The sequence below is a fragment of the Podarcis muralis genome, chromosome 8 (assembly GCF_964188315.1).
Source record: "Podarcis muralis chromosome 8, rPodMur119.hap1.1, whole genome shotgun sequence".
NCBI lineage: Eukaryota > Metazoa > Chordata > Lepidosauria > Squamata > Lacertidae > Podarcis > Podarcis muralis.
The window spans coordinates 33,373,923-33,389,498 of record NC_135662.1 but is presented as its reverse complement, the minus strand read 5'-3'; the positions used below and the strand labels follow the sequence as shown (position 1 = coordinate 33,389,498).

The following is a 15,576-nucleotide window of genomic DNA, read 5'->3' as shown; positions in this document are numbered from 1 at the left end:
GCAGCAGCTTTCTCAAAGAACAAAATGGATAGTTTATGGATACAATTACATAAAACTACATTTTCATTCATAAAATAGCTATTTTAATATGCATTATTTAAGATAACTTACCAAGACTCAATGAGGCAGTCAAATCAATAGCACAGGTTATGTGTCTGAAAGGTTCAATATTCAGATACATCTCAAGCATGCTATAAAACAAAAACAAACAAACTGTAAATATTCTCTATTTACCACTGATTATGTCATTCATGCTAAAAGAAAATCACTAGAGTATTTGGCATTCCCAGCTATTACAATTCCCTCAAGCATTTCTAAATAATTCTACTGTAACAATGTGGCTGTGTCCAGGCATCACACTAAAAAGTGTTTCAACGTTATGTGACTAAGCCTAGCCCTCTTTAAGTTGTACATTTCCCTTCTGCTGTCTTCCTCCTGCACTACTCAGAGGTATAGTTCAGAAGCTTTCACTTCTACTTGCAGTTAACCGTGACTTGTCATGTTGTCCAAACTGCAAATTGTGGTTAATATAAAATATTCTTGGTTTCAACAAGACAGTTTATTTTTAAAAAAACAACACCTTGAAAATTAACCATAGTTAGTTTTAATCACACCAGATGACACAAACTGCAGTTAAAAGAATGTGAAAGCAAAATGTTAACAACTGCTAATCCTGGCTGTGCAAAAAGGGGAAGGAAGCCTGTACAACATCCGAACAAGACCCAAATGTTTGTTTAATGTACTCTATTTGCAGATCAAATGATCTAACCACAGAATTCTGCTGCTTGAAAATAGGGTTCAACAACCTCCCCCCTCATTCTATCACACGGCTGTACTGAATACAGTAAGCAAATGACTGAATATGCCACCCAAACCCTAGATATGTGTACTTAGAAACACGTCCTACTGAAGTGAGTGAGCATGCACAGGATTGCAGGCCTGCCTCTGCTCAGAACATCTGAGTGACTCACCAAAACACAATGTTATTTATTCTGAAAAAGATAGAGACATCCTCCAGAATTCTGCAGGATTCAAATGCACACAGAGTTCTCACACAAGTAGGAATACAGTAGGATGCAAGGACTGTTGAGCAGTCTCTACCTCCATAAGCTCACTGGGCTGGGACATCTGAACTGATGTAAATTAAAGTAAGCTTTAGAGCAGAGGTGGGGAAGCTACTGCCCTCCAAGTGTTGCTGGTCTACAATTTCAACCATCCCTGACCATTTGGTCATGCTGGATGGAGTTGACATGGCTTAGAATCCAACAACATCTGGACAGTCACAAGTTCCCCCCATCTCTGCTTTAAAGAAAAAACTAGCAGTCTTACTGTATCATTTTACAGCCACTAAATAGATCAAAATCCCAGCCCCACCCCCAAAAACCTAGGCACAATCTTCACCATTACAGGACCAATTTACAACTTCACAAGTACAGTATGAAGTTTCAGAGTTAGAATTGAACATACTCACTTTTTAAGTTCTTGCAAATTCTCACACTAACTTTTTGTGAATAACTTCACAAATTAAACATAGAATTCCAACCCTTCTTCCCAAGAAAGGGTGTTACATTTCTTCAGTTTATGTAAACATCACATTTTCTACAAATTTATACTATATTTATGCTATAGTGAATACATATTTTACACCCACACCCACACCCAAGTCAGTCCACCAACTCATTCTACACTGAAAGGTGAAAGGAGCAAGATGCAAGTATACTATTAGAAAAAGATTTAGACCCTTGACAAGTTGCAAAGTTGGACCATGAATATGTAGAATATATATTCCTACAAACTCCCAAATCCACACAAGTGATGGTTCTTCATGGTTGGGCTGTGAAGAATGAAATATTTCTTTTTCAACCTCAATATCAAGTTTTAAAGCACTAGCATGTGCATGGATGGGTTGGGGAAGAGAATTACAAAGATTTTAAGCACTTTTATTAAACACCTTGGGATTTTCCTACCCCTGGCAAAAGGTCTTCCTGCACAGCTTGATTTCTACATGCCATTTTCACCCACCACTGAAATGTCAAACTCATGTTTTTACTCAGACCTAAACCAGGCACTGTGAGGACCAGTCATGTACTGTATACTATTACACCCTCTATTCTAACCATCACCATCCTGCATAAACAGGGAAATTTATTTCGCAGCATTTATATGCTACCTGATTGTAATAAAACCTCAAAAAGGAGATCTAGAGTATGGAACAGCAGGAAACAATTCTCTAGCACAGAACTGTCTATGAAAAAACACAGGAGAAGGAATAGATGCAGAGGTAGATGGAGGCAACATGAACATCCTTAAGGATTTTACACCTAAAAGGTATCAATACCACAGACTGGAAACTCTTGGCATAAGCTTCAAAGTAGAACGTCTGCATCCATGTCCCTCACAACGAATATGACTAACATTTGAAATCCTAGGTTATAAAAGAAAGATTATGTGTTAATAGGATGCAGCCTTACCACAGTGATTTGTGCTCTGGTAACCTGTTAGAACTACAGTAATGTGGTGGGGGGGGTGCTGTATGCGTGGTTACATCTGAAGACAATCCAAGTGGTTCAGTTAGTGCAGAATGCAGCTGCCAGTTCAGCTGGATGGAATCACAAAACACCAATTGACCTCATGTTCACTTCTAGGCAATATTCAAGGTGATGGTCTATGAAGGAATGCCTTTCCCAGAATCAACCTGCCCTTGCCCCAATATCTTCAGAAGCAGCTCTTCTCTGCATACTACTGGTGCTGGTGGGTGTATATTACATTGTGATGCAAAAAAAGAAGAAGCAACAGATTTGTGGTGGCCCTGGTACTGGAATGCCTTTACTCTAGTTCTAGTAGTATGCTTGGCACTGGCACTATTATCATTGTGGTGCCAAATACAGACTCACCTGTTTGCCTGAGCATTTGCAATGTACTCGTATATTTATTGTCTCAGGGTGAGGAGCCTGCTCCGTAGTGGTAGTCAGCTAAGTTTTACTCAGCGCAAACACACAGAAATTAATGAACACAACTAAGCACAACAGGTTTACTCTGGGTAAAATTTGGTTTAATATGTTTTTAAACTGCTATTGTTATTTACAGTTTATCATTTTATTTCAATATCAAGTTTGCTGTTTTTAGTTGACTTTTTGTTGTAAATTGTATGTTGCACTCCACCCTGGATAGGGCTTTGTACACCAAAGCCAGCACCTTGAATCTAGCCTGATAACTAATTGGCAGCCAGTGCAATTCAAGCCTCTGCATTTTGCACCAGCTGCAGTTTCCGGGGCAACCCCAAGGACAGTCCCACATAGAGCACATTGCAGTAATCCAATCTGGAAGTTACCAGCACCTGGACAACAGGCTATCCTGATCACGAAACGGCCTCAGCTGTCTTACTAAATCTGGTAAAAAGCACTACTAGATACTGAGGCCTAGAGAGATGGATCCAGGAGACCAAGACTGCTATGGAAGTGAGTGGCTTTGCCCTCAAAGTGCCTTGCAAACAAACAGCAACAGTCTTCAGAAAGATCAAAAATAGACCTCAGAAAATACAAAAAGGTTCAACTGGACAACTGGAAGATGCAACAGAATCAAAGAATTGGTTGCCCTTATTGCCACGCAGAAAGACTCATGCAATAAATAAATAATTACAAGGATGGGGAACCTTTTCAAGCCTAAGGGCCACATTCCCTTCTGAACAACCTTCTGGCCATTAGTGGACAGAGCCAAAGGCAAAAGTAAAGTGAATGCAAATTTTACCTATGTACAGTAGCTTAGTTTTTCTAAACATCCCTTCTCTATCCTCCATCCAGGCAAACAAGAAATATCATTCAAGGACACATTCCAGCCACACAAAAACATTCAAGGGTGGTTTGGAGCAAGGTCATATGAGCCGTGTTAGTAATGCAGGAATATAAACTAATCACTAAATGGCACCTTAAACTTAGGTTATGAGCACCACAATGGAATGTCTAAGCATCTTTTTTGTGGTGAAATTTATTTGCTTGGAAATAAGCCCCGTTGTGTCCAGTGGGGCTTTCTTATCCTCAAGTAAGTGCACCTAGGATTGCAGCTCATGTGGCAGCACAGACGCCAAGTCTGCTGCCATGTGAACCAGCTAATTCACATGGCAGTGCAGAAGCACAAGCTACATATCCTTTGTTGTGGTGCTGCCACATGCAGCACCGCAGCACTAGCCAGATGGAGAGGTCAGTCATCAACCTGGCATCCAGAGATCTCCACAGTTGCAAAATACACCTGGCACATTGGGGATTTTGAACACCGAGGATGTGGTATGGCCGGGAAGGGGGTGTGGCCCAGGGACAGTCTTAACGGACAGATAGAGAGGATTATAGGGCCAAATTGTGCCCCACCCCGAGTTCCTCACTACTGAACTATTGCTCTGCAGATAAACCATTGTTCCATTAGAGTAAAAGGTAAAGGTACCCCTGCCCGTACAGGCCAGTCGTGTCCGACTCTAGGGTTGCGCGCTCATCTCGCTTAAGAGGCCGGGAGCCAGCGTTGTCCGAAGACACTTCCAGGTCACGTGGCCAGCGTGACAAAGCTGGCGAGCCAGCACCAGCGCAGCACATGGAAACGCCGTTTACCTTCCCACTATAAAGCGGTACCTATTTCTACTTGCACTTAAGGGTGCTTTCGAACTGCTAGGTGGGCAGGAGCTGGAACCGAACGACGGGAGCTCACCCCGCCGCGGGGATTCAAACTGCCGACCTTACGATCAGCAAGTCCTAGGCACTGAGGTTTTACCCACAGCGCCACCCGCGTCCCGTAGAGTAGTGATGGCTAAACTTGGCCCTCCAGCTGTTTTGGGACTACAACTCCCATCATCCCTAGCTAACAGGACCAGTGGTCAGGGATGATGGGAACTGTAGTCCCAAAACCAAGTTTGGCCATTACTGCATTAGAGGAAATGAAATCCCATCGAGAAAAGACTATCTACTCAACTTCTGGATACAAGAATCACCTGCCAACAGGACCCATGTCACATCAAGATTCACTTTTAGCTTACTGGCCTCATGCCCTCATTCAACCCATTATTGCTTCCAGTCAGCAATGGAATTACACTGCTATCTTTCTCTTGTCTGGATACTTTATCAAAATAGTATCTGGTGGCCCTCTCACAAATTATGTGGTCAACACAGCAACAGCAACAGCTTCCTCCAAATAATCAGCAGTGGTTTTCACAGAGGAAGATGTATATTCAGTCCTCTACAGGAAACAGTTATTGCTGTTGTACAAGTGCACATCCTCCTTCATGCTGCTTGGTACAAAACAGTCCGTCCCCCGGTCCCCCAGTAGTTTTAGACCTCAGTTCATTCTGTGTCTTCCTCTGAAAAAGAAAACAACCTTCTTTTCTACAAGTCCCACTTAAGAGTCAGGAGACCATGACTAGTAACCAATAGCAATCACAGTTGAAGAAACATATTAAAGAGCATACCCCTAACATTCAAATTAATCGGAGTTTTGCCATTGGCTTTGTTCTATGTTTTTATTTTGTTCATAGCCTCTTTATATCAACCATTAACAGAAAATTATCTAGGCAGTGTGCAATTTTTAAAAAACCCTCATAAGGCGTAAAAATGCAATATGAACATAAAAGAGAGTTCAAAAATCAGAAAAAAATCACAATAAAACAAGCCACAATGAAAAAGCAGTCTAAACCATTAAAAGCAATCAACTGAAAATCAAATGTATTCAAATGTTACTGAAAGGACCACAATGTAGCATTGGACCTCTTTGGGCAGCTCCTCTTTGGTGGGGGCATTCCACAATGAGGAACCACCACGGAAAAGGCCCTCTCCTTAGAAGCCACGTGCCCCAGCCTTATTTGGCAACAGCATCTACAGAAAGGCTGCCAAAGATGATCTGAGGGTCCAGGTAGTACTTTGTTTATACTCACTAGATTTAATTATATGTAACATTACATTGTTGCCTTCAAGAGCAGCTTTTGCAGAATTATTTTAGGGGAACGAAGTTATCCAGAAAGGAGCAGAGCAAAAATCATGCTTCATGTAAGTGCATCTCTACAGCAAAGTTCATATTAAGTCCTAAGTGTTTATGTACTAAAACTTTCCAGGTTACATTCAAAAAAAATTTTTTAATAGAAAACAAGCACTGCACTAAACAACGCCTGCAGGTTTGTATTTTCAGTAAATAAATACTAATCTTATTTTGTTTTTGAAAATGTGAAACAAATTGACAGTATCACACCTGTTTTTACTCCCTATTCACATTCCCAGTTATATGTTTCACCATGCGATTTGATACACAAAGCTACTGACCCTCTAAGCTCAAGGAATGTTTGCATAATGTATATACCACTAACAAACAATTAATAATATAACTACTGTACAGATAAGACAAAGCCAATATGAATCAGCCTATTTCCCACATAGTCAGCATATGATACTACTAAGAACTTCACTTACATTACCTCACTGAAGGAGCAATGTTGTTTTAGAAGAATCAACACAGCACACACACCCTTACTAGCTTGCTACTTTAAGCTTCATTGTCCTTGCATCTTAAAGTCAAAGAACTCCTCTGTCAGATCAAAATCCCCAGGAGGAAAGAGAGCTCCATGCCCATCTGAAAGCACACAATAGAGCCACAGCTGACAATGCGCATCTTTCTGCATATCTGCATATCTACAAGAGGTCCTTGCCTGCCCCCATCACATTCCCTCTCACATTATAGAACTTACTACTATCCAATATCATCAAACAGCATTTTTCATGGAATGAATAAAGAAAGGTGCAGTAGTGTGCTGCCTTTTAAGCAGTGTGTTGTGTAATTGCAACAATGTGTAATTAAAATGCATGGTGTGGATCAAATCAGGGTAGTTTTTAATAACGTATGAACACACATATGCAATGCATGCACATACAGAACAAAAATGTTCTTTGTTTCCCCCGTTTAATACCCAGGAAGTAGTAAATGTGTCTTTGAAGATTAAAATCTGGATTTGCTACAGGTCATACACACACCATGAAGTCAGTTTATTACTATTACTAGTGCTTTCCTTTAAAATAAGCAAAAACAATGAAATGAAATGAAAAGAGCTTGTTACAAACACAATTAGATTTTAGGGTTTTGTTATGCTAAGTTGTCTTGAATACTATATGAAATAGAATTCACAAGCACAATCTCACACCAATTTATTCAATACACAAACTATTATTTAGAAATTATTTCAAAACTTTTCAACTTTCCTTGCGGAATCTTCACAGCTCAGCTTTTAAAAATCTAAGTTATGTAGCCTCCCTGCCTGAGTTTCATTTTTGCATAGAACGTCAGCTTATGCCAACATGTCAGTGACATCATCAAGAAAAGGACAGAGAGCAGAAGACTGTGGGCATTGTAGTAGCAGCTGTCTTTCTAAAGAACTTTGCTGTTTCTATGGAGCAACCTGTACTTTCTTTTCTTTTCTTTTTTTACAGATGGGTGTGCTTACTATCATTTTGAAGTGAAATGCTGTGAAAGCCAACTAGGGCAGTTCAAATCTAACAAAAAAATCTCAAACCTTTAAACGGTGTCCAAGATGAACCCACTTTAAATTTATTGTATAAATTCAATTTAGTAAACTTGTCAGAGATACTGCCTTTAACAAATTCTTTCCAGCCAAGCATGTTGCACCTATCATTATCCCGTCACAAAAAGCATGATTAGCTCACCATGCTTTCAAGCATTATGTCTCTTAACTATTCAAAATTTAAAACGATTGAGTAATGATTACAGTAAGTTCTAAAATATATTAATAGAAGCAGAAAATTCAAAGCAGAAAAAGATAACCACTCACGTATCTAATCTCTTAAATACAGTATACAGAATACAGAGGGGAACATAACTTAATAGAATTTTTAAAGAATTACAAAAATATTTATGATTCTGAAATTCTGTGATTTAAGATCTGTGCCTGAAACATTCTGACTTGTTATATAGAGCACTACCTTTGAAAGCAAAGAGTACATAAGGGGCTAGTAAACCCAACAAAGAGTTTTGAGGCACCTTAAACACTAACAAATTATTCTAACAGAAGTAACAGAATCCATTTCATGAGATGTACGTAGTACCTTCCTTTGGCAGGTTATATTTGCAGGGACTCAGTGGAAGAAAAATGGTAAAAGGTGGCATTATGGTAACAAAAAGTCTGTGATAATTCAATTAGAGCAGGAATAACAAGAACAATGACTTCACAAATGTAGCAATCTCTGATAACACAGCCATCTTAGTATTACTAAGTAAATTAACATCAGAGGGACAAAAATCCCTTGTCTCTATTCAGGCCCAAATGAACAGAACCTAACTTCCTTATAAATTATAATTCAGATGATTTATACTTGTCTCTTTTGAAAAAAATAGAGCCATGTAGCTAATACACAAGCATCTTACCTACAATCACCCACCCAACAAGGTCAATAATCTGTTGAAGGCTCCTCAACTGGGCAAAGGGAAATCTATCCTTGCCTTTGACTTCAATCCATGTATGTTAACTCAGAAGTCCCTCGAATTTCAGTGAAATTTACTTCCTGATAAAAGTTCATAGCATTGCAGTATAACAGTGGTACTAAGAAGCCCTGTTGAATTCAATGTGACTCCCATGTAAGTAGAGTTAGGACTGCAGCCTTGATCTACAAAGACACAGGTGGTAAGGGATAAGCTGAATTCAGTATAGTGATATTCACTATAATCAATACAACTGCATTTAAAACGAGTTGAACAAGAATATCGCCACCTGATTATGTTTCTCTCTATTGAGTGATATTTTCTCACTTTTTCTATTATGAATTCTGCAACTGTGTTAAAAAAACATTGCATAAGATACAAGAAGTGATTATTCTCTTCTACTAATTTATCAATAGTCTCATATGCTATATGGGATTTTACCACTGACCAAATCTGAGGTGTTACATCTGATGTCCAACATAAATATTCAGTAAGAGGACCATGAATAGTTTTATCCTACTGAAATTATAAATGAGTGTCTAAAACCATACTTATTTAACCTATATATCCTTCCTTTTATTTGAAAATCTAAATGCAGCTAAACCAAAATTATAAGATCTATATTATGTAATTATATTGCAATGTTAGGCCTACTAAGAGTAGAACAAATGAAATTAAAGAATGCAACTTAATCATGCCCACTAACTTCAATGGGCTTTCAGTGGTACCTCGGGATGCGAACGGGATCCGTTCCGGAGCCCAATTCGCATCCTGAACAGAACATAAGACGCAACAGTGCGTCTGCGCATGCTGCGTTTCACCGCTTCCGCGCATGATGTCATTTTGACCGTCTGTGCATGCGCGAGTGGCGAAACCCGGAAGTAACGCGCTCCGTTACTTCCGGGTCGCCGCAGAGTACAACCCGAAAATACTTATCCTGAAGTGTATTTATCCTGAGGTATGACTGTATATTGAGTAGCACTGGATACAACCCATAATCCTGCAAAGGAACTGTAATTTGAGTGTTAAAATTTGAGATATGGCTGTTAACAAATTGGTTTGTCTATGGTGTAGATACGTCTAAAGGGTCTTTTTTATTATTATTAAATTTTTAAACTGTCCTTCATCCAAAGATCACAGGACAGTTCACAACCCAGCAGTTCTGTATGAAAAAAGTCATGTCCAAAAGGAACATCTCCAAAGTGGACAGCAGAGAAACCAGTGTGTTTCCCAAGACTCTAGCTATCAAAACATTTCTCATGGAAAGGACCTGTGATTAACAGGCAAAGAAGCCAGGTACATTTCCTTTTATTTTTCTTGCCACCTTGCACACACATTTCATGCATATTTCATACATCAGTATCAGCTCCGAATGAGCGCCAGGTTGATTACAGAACATATCAAGTATGGTGCAGAAGAAAACACAGATGACACGGGAAGAAAAGTCAAAGTTGCCAAGACAACCAATAACCCTGGATACCTTTGCAACAGTACTGTTGTGGGCAGGAGCCACGACTACAAGAGCTTCTGCTCCTAAGAAAAGAAAAGAAAACGCCATCACTGTGCAAGAGATGAAATCTCTGGCGTCGCCAGACTGAACCTCGCCAGTTAAAAAGCTGGGGCAGGATTCTCGGGGAAGGCGGAGAAGACATGTGGGGGGAGAAATAAGAGCATGCTGCCTGCGTCGGATACACACTCGCAGCCTCCCCTTACACAAGGGTAGCAGCTCAGGGAGCAGGTGGAGAGGGGATTAGACGCACACCCTCCGCGCTATACGGCGGAAGGGGGAGGGCAAGGCCACTCTCCATGTACAAAGCGGGAGGGGGAGAAGCAGAAATGCGCGCCTCTCTCCCAGCCCCACATTCAACAACAAGAAGAGTCCCTCGCAGAAAGGAAGGGGGAGAGGCCCGTCGCCCCACCACCGCCGCCACCCTCCCATTCATAGCCACACACTCGGCGGCGTCAGGCTGCGACGCTGGGTCCCCGGGGACTGAGGCGCGTAGCAACCCCAACACCCAGAAGCCCGCGACTAGGCCTCCGCCCTGAGAGGCCGGCACCAGCCGAGCGAGTCCCGCACGAGCACCAAGGCGCCGCTGGGGCCGCCGCCGCCGCCGCCAGGGTCCCCTCCCCCCACCCAGCCAGGCGCACGGCAGCGGCAATGCGGCTCCCTAGGCTGCGCTCTCACCCAGCGGCGAGCGGGCGGGCGGGCAGGCAGGGCCTAGTTGGGTCCCCCGGGAAGGGGGGACTTCGAGGGCCGCGCGCGCACACAAAAGTTGGGAGAAGTTAAAAGCCCGTCGCTAGCGGCCGCGGAGGAGGGAGAGGAGGCGACACCGCCGTCCCGTCACTCCACCCACCCACCCCAAATCTCGATTCCTTCCCAGGCGATTGTCAGGCAGGCGCTCCGCGCAACTCACTCTCTTCCCTCGGTCGGAGCAATCGTTTTTCTCCACAGAAAAAAACGATTGGTGTTTTGCCACACGGTTCTCCCCCCCGCTCCGAAGCAGCAGCCACACGGCATTCTGGAGAAAAGGAGAGAGAGACAGTCCCTCTCCCCCCCCCCCGCCACCCCCATTGTCAGCCACGCAGCTGCCACCCCTTCAGTCCTTTCTATCGAGGAACGACCCTCCTCCATGCCGAGGAGAGAGGAGGGGGAAGCAAGTCCGCCTTCTCCATTAACACCCCCTTCCACTTCGCGGCGAGCACCCCGCTTTCCCCTTCAGACAGCTCTGCTCTTCTCCCACCCATTTAGCCAAGGCGCCCCCTTTCCTTCACAAGAAATCGGGGGGGGGGGTAGGGGGGATGTGGGTGAAAACCCCCAACTTCAAATGTATTATTACCCCCCCTTTTTTTTACTTTCATCTCCATGCAGATTTCGGGGTGCGACACAAAACAGGAGGTGCAGCCACACACCCGCCGCCGCCACCACTCATAAAAGAACACCAGACACCCAGGCTGACACCTCTCTCGCTCTTCGTCTCGGGAGAGAATAAAACCTCCACAACTTGCCTTTTTTTTTTTTTTTTTTTGCAGGGAGGGGGATGATGGGGGGGCAAGAAAAGTCTCGCGGACACCCCCTTTTTTCCCTCCCTCGCCCCCGAAGTTCTCAAGGCAGCGGCTCCAGACACTAAGCAGCCATCCCCAGCAGCGCGCCACACAACCAGGGTTATTATACAACACACACACACACAACCGGGGAGGGACCCCCTCGGCCAGCCCCTTCCCCAGCCTATCCCGCCGCGAAAAGGACCCCGCGGCCAGGGGCGCGAGGGTGGCTTCCCTTACCGAGGTCAGCAATGTCTCCGGCTGCCGTCGCCCAGGCTGCTGCCAGCGCTGACCTTCGCTTTGTAAGAGGAAGCTGGAGCTGCTGAGTCCTCCGCGGCCGCCATGTTCCCGTTTTAATCACTGGCTGCTTGTTTATTTCAATGGGGACCCTCCCACAGCTCACTCTCCGCCTCCTCCTCCTCTCCGCAAAGCTACCCAGAGAGAGGAGGGACTGGGAGGGCCGAGGAGACGGAGAGGGAGAGCAGGGCCGCCGCCGCCGCCACTCCCTTGCCTTCACCAGGCGCAAAAGTGGCCTCGGAGGCGAGTCCTTTCGCTCGGCAGGGAGGCAGGGCGCGCACACACCAAGGCACGCACCCGCAGCACTGCTTACTACCGGTGTGCGGGAGCCGAGAGGAAACTTCCTTCGCCGCCTGCGAGGCGGCGTTCTCGCCCTGGAGCCGAAGACAAATGAGCTCGGCCGAGCGTCAGCTTGCAAGGGGGTGGGGTGGCGGCTGGGGGAAGCAGCCTTGCTAACCCAGCGCAGGATTTGGAAATGTTGCCATTGTGCCATTAACAGAGAGGGAGAAGGAATCGCTCGAATCTGATTTCTTTTGTTGTCCAAAGGAAAGGAAGCATCCGTGCGCCACCTACGCTAGCGATTATTAATATTAGTAGTAGTAGTAGTAGTAGTAGTGTAGTAGTATTAATGTAGGTCTGACGATGGAATGCTTTGGCAGCTATAGAACAAGAGGGAACATCGTACAAATCTGTAAAAACTCATAGAGTAATATGCCCAGTTATGCAAACCTGAAAAGTCATATATTAAACGTCTGAGAATAAATCTCTGTTCATTTTCGAGTACAGTACAGACAACAATGATGGCTTTGAACATCGGCCTTTGCTTTTTAGACTGGTCTCTTACACACCTCTTTTAAGTTCTGGGTGTTCCTACAATGTTTACAAGGCTCATGTAGTGACATGCAAAGTCTGCAGGTCCTTGTCTGCTCAAATCCCCTATATGGTCTCTTGTAATTTTTAAGTTCTGCTTGACACTTTTGGCCCAAGATTTTCTGTTTACCCCCTTGATATGGCGGTGTGCCCTCAATCTGATTGGTTGTAAAGGAATGTGTACATTGGTAAACAATATGTCATGTGCTGCAGCTGAAAGGCAATATAAACAGCTGAACTTAGTAAAACACACACACATAACTATCAGGAGGTTTAGGGAGCCTAGGATTGTGGAGGCCATTCTTTGCTCTTGGTATTATTTTTTTGTATCTATAAAAGCAGTCACATTGTGGTAGGTAATCAAGTTGCTCAGCTTTTGTAATGGGCCATCATCTGTTTAGAAGTATTGTGCATGATCATTTAAACCTGTGTATTACTTTACAGTTTGTTTGTTTTTGAAGACAACACTTTTTGCATTGCTCTGCAGTTCATGTAAACTAAATCGGTTACGTGAGTTTATTAACACTCAGTACAGAAACAATGTAAGTGCAGCAATACAGCTGTAAAAAGTGAACAGAAGGGATTTGTTTGCTTAAATACATTTATACAGTATACCACTCTGCAACTCTGAAATCAATATAACCAAGTGAAACCACAATGGAAAACTGACAATGAAATAATTTAAAACTCAGAACTTTAACAGTGTGGAAGAACAAGAAAGCTTTTGCTTATTACCCCAAAGCAGATGCCAGGTGCGCCTCTCTGAAAAGAGCTCCACAGGCAGGAAGTCAATGATGAAAACATCACCTCCCCATTTGGCACATAACTTCAGCTGGCAGAGGCATCGGGAGAAGACCACTGATAACGTCAGCTAACTGGAATTAATTCATCCACTTTTGTTATAGCGTGTAATAAGTTAACACAGAGAATACTGAACAATAAACAATAGCAACTTATAAAAACATAAAAGCAGTATTGTAGCACCTTAAAGACTAATAAATACGTTACAGCTTCCACACCATATATTTAAAGTGTATCACTTCCTGGAAAGAAGCCAGGGAATTGTAGTTTACCCCTCATGTAACTGCAACTCCCAGCAGCCTTAACAAACTACAGTTTCCAGGATAATTTAGGGGAAAGCAATGTGCTTCAAAAGTATTGTGTGATTTCATCAGATGCATGAAGTGCTCTCCTAATTTACAGGTATCTATATACATGTGGGTGGGTATGTTTGTAAACAGTGAAGTCAGAGGGAAATGAAATGTCGAAAGTACAGAGATTGTGATAGTTACATAATTAAAAGCAGTAATTCACAAAACTGTTGTAGCTGATAACACAAACATCATTGCATTGGTAAGAAAATTAATAAATGCAGTGTAATAAAAAGCAGTTGTCCTGATTCAGTCCAGAAGTCATAGCACTGACTCTCTTGATGAACTATAATACCATAAAACTTCAAAGGGGGGCTGCAACATGAAACTACTAAATTAGAATTAATCAAGAGGTTTATGTGCCTCTTGTAGATAGAACTGGGGCAATGGATTTCTGTCACATCACATATGTCATTGGTTTACCATTTAACATGTCATGCATCTGATGAAGTAGACTGCAGTCCATGAAAGTTAATGCAATTAGAAAGCTGATAATCTTTTAGATGCTGCAATACTCTCTGTTAATTTTGCTGCAACAGGCTAACTCAGCTACCCCCCCCCCCGCCAGGAAGTTATTGGAATGTGTTTTCTTTTATAAACAAACTTCCCAGAGAAAGTTAACATTCACAGGGTGTCACTATATTAAATTTCTCATGTATGGAGGGGCTGAATAAATTCTGTAACCACCATTGGCCCAGTACACACATAACACTCAACCATGTTTATTGAACCATGGTTTGAGGAAGTGGATCTGATCAGTGGGCTGGATCCTGGGTCCCCATACCCTCAGGAGGCCATTTTTAGGGTGGGGTCTGCTCACCTCTCAATCACCTTACATGATTGTGAGGCCAGAGGACCCATTTTTCATTTCTAGCCCAGCTTGAAAAATCCAAGATGCTTGAAATTACTGTAGCAGAGCCATTCCCAGTTTGCTTGCTCTCACCACCAAATCGCAAACCTCCCTTGTTGATGTACAATTGGGGTCACAGTTCAAGGTTCCTAAAAGTACATTGGCAGCTGTGTCTCCACTTGCTAGGGGCTCCTCACTAGGGAACTCACTAGTCCTCCTCGCAAGTAAAAGGTAAGGCTCAGGGCTTTTAACTTCTGGGATCCCCAGATATCTGGCATGCAATTTTTTAAAAATGTATTCGATATGCAAGCAAGTGAATAGGTTTAAAAGGGCCACCAGTATGGACTGGAAGTCATTGGCCTGGTTTGCAAGACCATACAAACATGCCCAAGCATTGCTTCCTGGGGTTGCACAGTGGCGGCTTCCGGCCAAATCGCGTGGAACTCACATGAGATCTTGCCAGAAGCCACTGTCGCATGACTGCTAGCAGTGGTGGCAGGAGCGGGGCATCTTTGCACAGGATTCGACCTCCCCAAGTTCTACCTCATGGGCAGGCCAGCCCTGACAGAAGTGAAGGTTTGTTCTTGGATACAGCTCATGCTTTCTGAGTTGAGATTTTAGCCATGCACACTGGTTCAGAAAACACACTAAGCCAGTAGGTCCCAAACATTTCCCCTGCTTCTGTGGACCCGTCAGCCAGCATTTAATGACCACTGACATGCTCAGTTCTTCTTTGGCTGTTCAGTGGGGCGTCCCCTGCTTGTGCCTCCCTCTTCCTAAATATCTTCTGTACTTCTGCAAAAAAAAGGGGGGGGGGTTCATCAAGGCTGCCGATACTTCTGTGTGAATTTGGCCATTTTGGCTTCATAAGCATTATCACCTGAAGACCAGGGAAAAAAACATCATGCACAT

General features: G+C 43.2%; 1 protein-coding gene across 14 annotated transcripts in view; it reads right to left on the bottom strand.

Moving 5' to 3' along the window:
* Positions 1-12,123, bottom strand: part of NCOA2 (nuclear receptor coactivator 2) — a 129,302-nt gene extending 117,179 nt beyond the window's left edge. For 3 of the 14 annotated variants that reach the window (XM_077932918.1, XM_077932917.1, XM_077932926.1), the window contains exons 1-2: positions 11,737-12,122; positions 112-191 (exon numbers count right to left, since the gene is read on the bottom strand). The gene's annotated coding sequence lies outside the window, so the exon portion shown is untranslated. Of the gene's footprint in view, positions 1-111; positions 192-6,442; positions 6,598-10,868; positions 10,888-11,736 lie in introns of those variants that run through there. The other 11 variants (XM_077932927.1, XM_077932924.1, XM_077932929.1 and 8 more) reach the window with 7 other exon arrangements.
* Positions 12,124-15,576: the final 3,453 nt, after the last annotated feature.